Raw genomic sequence first — 7,617 nt, 5'->3', positions numbered from 1 at the left:
AGGACTGCATTCACCTCGCGATAACCTAAATTATCCGAGTAAGCGCAACTGGTTGACCGTAGCGAGACGGAGAAAAATTGCCAACCTGCCGTTTCATTGACAACTGTCGCATTTCCCCACAGCCTCTACCTGTCGAGAGGCTATATTTATTTTGAAATGGAGATTTTGACAGTTGTGAAGATACAATCGTTGATACACAACACTCAGCAGAAAAAATCATAGTCAAATGAAAACTTCTCAACAAAGATTCAAAATTCTGGTGAGTACTATAATTTTAATCAAATCAGCTGCTTTCGTCGAAAATGCGTTTTCCTTTCAAACAGAGATTACGAGAGCGAGTAAAAAGAAATTACACCTATTGAGAGCATTATGCCCTGTTCAAATTCGACATTGCCTTCGTCGTTTCCTAATTTCGTCATGGTTCAGTTGTGGACCTCTCTGTTCCGACGCAAGTCAATGATTAAATAAAAACAACTCCAGCGACCCGAATATATCGGATTCCAAAGTATATATATATATATAAACGTACTGGAATGTAAATGAGAGAACCAGACATTAATGTCTAGTGGAGGTATGGAAGTTCAATTCCATGTCGGTGTCCGGGCAGGGGCACTGTTGATGACTATCTGCGTTTTGTTCTGCAATACTGGGAACTTGTGTAGTGCATCCCGCAAAGACCGCGTCGTGAATATAGGCGTTCTTTTGAACTCCAATTCATATGTGGGAAAAGTGGCGAAAACCGCAATAGAAATGGCAGCTGACGACGTTAATAGAGACAACCAGGTACTAAACGGCTCTCAAATGGTTGTTGAATTCCGTAACACAAAAGGTGCCGCGATTCAGGGAGCTTCGGCTGGTAATTTGCTGTTGAAATCTCTTTTTCATCCTGATATAAATAGAAAACCACGTCTTTGTGTGTGAGTTTGTTTCGTCTTTCGAATTCACTATTGCTATAATGAATGAATGACGCTCAGTTGGTACTGAATACCCATTTTTGGATGGGGATATTTATAGCTTAACTTGCCCACGGTCAATTTACGAGTATGCTTAATTTATAATATTATGGGTTTGTTTTTTTATTTTTTTGGGATACAGGGTGTGTGTATGAGGGGAAATGTTTAAGGTTTTGGGTTCTTATCAAAGACATCTTATTTTCCAAAATTTCAAGAGGTTTTAGGTTTTTGATAAAAAAAACTTCTTATTTCCCAAATCGTCCAAATTTAACAAATATAGACCATCCAAAATCCATGGAAAACCTTCTTATTTTCTAAAACCCCGTATTTAAGACGTATGGACAATCCAAAATCCATGAAATCTGCATCCCTCTTAGACTTATGGTTAGTATTATAAAAGCCCTCACTCATGTTTTCACACTTTTCCTCGCTAATAAACTTCAACATTTATTTTGAAAATGACCCGAATAATTTTATCCCTAATCCCCACTACTTCAAACTTAATGAAAATGACATTATGAATAGCTACAATGCCGTTTCCTTATTCACAGAAATTCTTGTCCTACCGGTTTTGAACATTGTTTTAAGCTTATAAATGATGAAACCCTTAACCTTATTAAACTATGTATTTTTTCTGCTTTCTTTACTTTTATATATGTTTGCTATGAACAAATTGAAAGTATGGATATGAGATCATTTTTACCTTTAGTCATTGCTAACAATTTTATGGAGGATTTTGAATAACATGAAATCCTTCTTTTACAAATCTAAATACTAGTATCACTTTGTTGGTGATACAATTGTGGTTTAGCCTCACATCACCCCATCTTAACCTTTTTCCTAAAAATCCTTAATATCTCTGCCCATATCAAGTTTATGATGGAAATACATGAAAATAACTCTATCTATTTTGTCATTGTCCTCATGTTCTCATTTCTTAGCAATCTAATGTTACTCTTACATATTAAGTTTACAAAAAAATGTCTCAGATTGATATATATCTTCATGCTTATTCAAAACATCACTTTACTCAAAAATCTATTTTCCTTAAAACTCTTGCAACTCAGAAATTTTGCATTTTTTAGTCTAAATTCACAGAAGAAGAGAAATATCATCTTACCAAAGCTTTTAGGGAAAATGAGTATTGTTACAGTCCAATTCAAAAAGTTTTCCATCCGTCCCTAAACACTACCTCACACAGTTCCAGTAGCTCATCACCACCTTCAACCTACCTCACCCTTCTCCATATCTAAGGAACAACTACCAAATTTCTAAAATTCTTTGCAAAAGAATATTAAAATTATTTTTAAACCCTCAATACACTAACATCTTTTTAGAACCCTCAAAGATGATTCCAACCATATGCTCAATTCTAGTTTCCTTCTGGAAAGGGAAAAGCGCCTTAATAATTTCAATGGGAAAAACTTAATAGTTTTGATGCGAAAAATATCTATAACATCAGGGAGTCTAGAAATTAATAAGTCGTTGGCCCATTCAATAAATTTATTTATTTCTCCTCTTTCGGGTCCTTTCCCTATTCACTTTGTTAATTCACTTTCTTCTTTGTATCTTTTTAATCCTAAATTCACAGAATAAGAGAAATATCATCTTACCAAAGTTGGAAAATGGGTACTCTTATGCTCAAATTCAAAAAACTTCCATGACCCTCTTAAAGCTAACTCAAGCAATTTGAGTCGCTCTCTTAAAGCTAACTCAAGCAATTTGAGTCCCTCTTCACTGGCTTCAACCTACCTCACCCTTCCCCATATCCAAGGAACCACTACAAAATTCCTAAGATTTTTTCCAAAAAGAATATTAAAACTATTTTTAAACCCTCCAAACAATAACACCTTTTTAGAATCGTAAAAGATGATTTCAACCCTATGCTTAATTCTAGTGTTTACTAAATCCCTTATTCATGTAGAAAATCAAACATGCACAAATGACAAATAATACTTGTCATAACAATACCTCCAAATCTCTTATTATTGAAGATTATTATAACTCTAAACACGTGATATTGTTTGACCAAACCAAAATTCTAGCCACAACTCCATATTACTCAGCTCGCACATGACAGAAGTTGTCAAAACTAAAAAATACCTTACACATGAGTGAAGTTGTCAAAAATGAAAAGCACTTTACACATAGTGAAGTTGTCAAAACTGAAAAGCACTTTACACATGAGAGAAGTTGTCAAAACAAAAAAGCACCTTAATAAGAAGTTGTCAAAACTAAAAAACACCTTACACATGAGTGAAGTTGTCAAAACTGAAAAGCACTTTACACATGAGAGAAGTTGTCAAAACAAAAAAGCACCTTAATAACGAAAATAATTTGTTGGTCCATTCAATAAATTTATTTATTTCTCCTCTTTTGGGTTCTTTCCCTATTGCCTTTGTTAATCCTCTTTCTTCCATCTTTCTTATTTTTTTATTTTTTTCCTTGCCTTATTCCTTCTTGACACTAGTCTTCCTTCCCTGTCTTCTATTCCTTTAAGCTTTTCATTAACTCTTTACTATTTTTTTCAAAAAATTAGAAAGGAAGATTTGCTCTTGTTTTTTAATTTCTTTTTAACCTAAACCTTCTTATAGCTTTTATATCTATATTATTTTTAACCCTTTTCTATTCCTTTTATTAATAACACTTATATGTCTTCTATTATTAAGTCTCGTTGTCTATTCCTTTTATTAACTCTTTACTCTCAGTAAATCTAGTCATGATTGGGGCTATTTTAATCTTAGATCTCTCAATTTTCTCAAGACCTGCATTACTTCAATCAATAATTAACCTGCCCCTTAGGACTCTCATTCCTTATTTAATTTAAATTCCAACTTTTATTTAATTAATTAACCATCTTTAAATTCAACTATTAATAACCTTTTTAAACTCAACCCCTCATCTATCTTTCTTAATGGCTATTTTTCTTTGTTTTTTCTATATATCTAAATCCTATCACTCTCAACCATTAATAACCTTTTCTAACTTAACATCTCCTCTATCTTTAGTAATAGCTAATTTTCCTTATATTTTTCTATATATCTAAACCTCATCGCTCTCTCATAACATCTTTATTGATGCTAAATCTTAGACTTTTATAATCCATAATGTAATAAGCATATCATTCAAATTAATCACATCAGTATTTAATCACATCTTACATCTTTATTAGTAATTATATATTTCCACTCTCCTACCATATTTATTAGTATTTATTTTATATTTTAGTCCCTACTTAGCTTACCTTGTTTTCTCTTTAACAATAAATGATATATCTATCTAAAATAACTAATAGTTATATTAAAAAAATTCTATATTATACTAATTATTATTAGTATATGTTTTTTGGAAATTCAGCTCTTGATCTGTTCGAGAGAGAAGTGGTAGCGATAATTGGGCCACAACAGCCCGAGGTTGCAGAGTTCACATTACATTTGGGATATGCAGCCCAAGTCCCAGTTGTTTCCTTTTCTGTAACTAGTCCCTTAGTCTCCAACCACAGATTTCCATATTTCGTTCGTATGGCACGGAGTGATGCCTTACAGATGCACCCCATTGCAGCCCTGGTTCAGGCCTATGGCTGGAGAGGAGTTACAGCTGTTTACTCCGACGACGAATTTGGTGGCGGTGCGGTTTCTTCATTAAGTGACGCGCTTAGGAGTGTTGGGTCAGAATTAAAATATAGATCGGCAATATCCAATACTGCGGACCAGCAAACCATAGGAGAGGAGTTAAACAAATTAATGACAATGCAATCAAGAGTTTTTGTAGTTCATATGCAATCTGATCTCTGTTTAAAACTCTTTACAGAAGCCCATAAAATAGGGATGATGGATAGTGGTTATGTCTGGATAACCACAGATGAATTTACCAGCCTTTGGGATGTTCTGTTAAATGATTCTACCATGGTGTCTATGCAAGGTCTCCTCGGAGTCAAAACGTATATCCGGAATTCCAACAGACTTGAAGAATTCCGTAGAAGTTTTAGACGCCGATTTAGAGATGAAAACCCCGATGAAGAAAAGATTTGGTTTAATCCCTACGGTTTATTTGCATACGATGCGTTGTGGATGATAGCTCTGGCTATCCGGAATTTAGGAAACATTAGCTTTAATTTCCTGAAGTCCTCGATCTCTCCATTCGGCGTTGAAGATACAACTGATTTCACAAAGCTTAAGGTGTTTCAGGAAGGACCACAGTTATTGCAGAATCTCCTGGAGACAAATTTTTGCAGTTTAAGTGGGGATGTTCAGGTCCAGGATGGAGAAATTATGGGTTCCACTTATGAGATAGCTAATGTGGTGGGTAAAAGCTACCATGTTATTGGGTATTGGAGCAACGAAACTCAGCTTTCCAAACAACATCCCTCAGCATCACCATCTGGCCAGAATAATACTATCGACAAACTTGCAACCGTCATTTGGCCCGGTGGATCAACAGAAGTGCCTCGTGGTTGGGTACAACCAACGACTGGTAAGAGGTTGAAAATTGCAGTTCCCATACAACATGAGTTTAACCAATTTGTCACAATAGCATTTGACAGTGGCAGCGGCCAAAGCAAAGTCACTGGTTTCTGTAGAGACGTTTTTGACGCGGTTCTGAGTCGATTGGACTATGCATTGCCATATGACCTCATTCCCTACCATGTAAATTCCTATGATGAACTTGTCTTTCAAGTCTATCTGAAGGTACGTCCCATAAAACTTTGAATTCGAGTTTTAATTCTTCTTATTAGAAAGAAATGCCAAACGGTTTTTTCAAATTTGCTTGGCAGAATTTTGATGCAGTTGTCGCGGATACTACAATTTTATCAAATAGAAGTAAATATGTAGATTTCACACAACCATTTACGGAATCGGGTGTAGTGATGGTCGTACCTATCAAGGCAGGTGAAGCAAATAATGTTTGGACGTTCATCCAGCCTTTTACTGTGGGCATGTGGTGCACAACAGGAGCATTATTCATATTCACAGGATTTGTGATATGGCTTCTAGAGCATAGGGAAAATCCGGAGTTCAGAGGAAGACCCAGAGACCAATTGATGACTCTATTATGGTATTTTTCTTCCAGCAGTTATGTATTTTACGCAGTTTTATTTCGTTTTCGTGGTGTTAGAGCCCAATAACCTGTCGTTATCACTTTTTTATTTGCTCTGCTGTCACAGGTTTTTGTTCTCGACACTGTTTACCACACACAGTAAGTGATTCTTCTTTGACTTGAAAGGCTTGTTTTCTCTTCTCGTTCGAAAAATGAGAAAACAGAATGTTACCATTTGCATGGTTTTATATGATATTTTGCCTCCTTATGTATTGTACTACAGGGGAGAATTTAGTGAGCAGTTTGTCTAGATTGGTGCTTACGATCTGGCTATTTGTAGTTCTCATTTTGACATCCAGCTATACGGCCAGTTTAACGTCTATGCTCACAGTGCAAAAATCGAATCCCACTGTTAAAAATGTTGAGACTCTCCGTGACAGTGGAGTACCTGTAGGGTATCAGACTGGTTCTTTTGTAGCTGATTACCTGCACAAGGAGTTTGGCATAGCCAAGGAAAATCTTAGAACATATTCAACACCAGAGGAAGCTGGCTATGCTCTCTCCAAGGGCCCAAATAATGGAGGCGTTTCAGCTATTTTCGACGAGATTCCTTATATCCGCGTTTTTCTAGCTTCACAGTGCGGATATACGACGGTTGGACCAATCTACAAGACTGGGGGCTTGGGTTTCGTAAGTTCCTTGAAATCCTTTATTATGTTTATAAACTACAATGCATTTCAAATTTTCAGTGGCTAGTATCTCACTATTAGGACTTCTGCACAGGCATTTTCCAAAGGCTCTCCGCTGGTCTCCGACATTTCTCGAGCTGTTCTGTCTCTCTCAGAGGACAAAGAAATGCAAGAGATTCAAGACAAGTGGTTCAATATCACTGCATGCACAGACTCGGGAGCAAAAGTGCATACCGATAGGTTAAGCATAGACAGTTTCTGGGGACTCTACTTGATTACTGGAACTGCGTCATTGACAGCTCTGATCATATTCTTTTCCCTGCTTCTCTGCGATTACAGGAGGGATCTTAATGTTGAAGCTAACAATAACAGCGAAATGGATGATCCATCAAGTAGCAAAGCTTCAAAGAGTTTGTCAAGGGCAGTGCAATTGTTCATAGAGTACGTTGACCAGAAGGAGAGTTCAACCTCAGGTCCAAAGCCAAGAGTATCAGAAGTTAGCGTAGGCAACAGTGCATTCTGTAGGCCCGAGTTCCAGGACCAGCACGCTTTCCAGGCCGGCGCAAATGAAAAGTCAACTGCTCAATTGTCATCAGTTTCATCACTTGATCAGATAACAGAGTACATACCACCAAACGAACCGTAAAATGCCTAGACTTTCCCCAACTTTTCTGTATAGCCTTTTTTAAACAAAAAAACCTTCTTTTTTTTTTCCCGGCATATAGCCTTAAGATCTGCCGTCTGCGTTGTGTCATGCCATTTATCTTGCTTTATTCAAGTGATATGCATAGTTTTTTAATGCCCTGAATTGAGTTCTTGGATCTATCATCTTACGAATTTGTTCCATACAGAGGCAGGAAACAGTGTCAATATTTTTTTGTATAATACCGAAGCATAAGTCACTATCTGTAAGAATAGACTACCTTCATAGCTAAGAG

At 36.3% G+C, this 7,617-nt stretch overlaps 1 pseudogene; it reads left to right on the top strand.

Annotated features, from left to right (window-relative positions):
• The first annotated feature begins 558 nt into the window (after nucleotides 1-558).
• Nucleotides 559-7,325, top strand: LOC149139519 (glutamate receptor 3.3-like; annotated as a pseudogene).
• Nucleotides 7,326-7,617: the final 292 nt, after the last annotated feature.

Source organism: Pinus tabuliformis, chromosome X, assembly GCF_031772625.1.
Source record: "Pinus tabuliformis cultivar Carrire ecotype Pingquan chromosome X, CPIR1, whole genome shotgun sequence".
Classification (NCBI taxonomy): Eukaryota; Viridiplantae; Streptophyta; class Pinopsida; order Pinales; family Pinaceae; genus Pinus; species Pinus tabuliformis.
The sequence above is the reverse complement of the archived record's forward strand: the minus strand, read 5'-3'. Positions and strand labels throughout refer to the sequence as shown.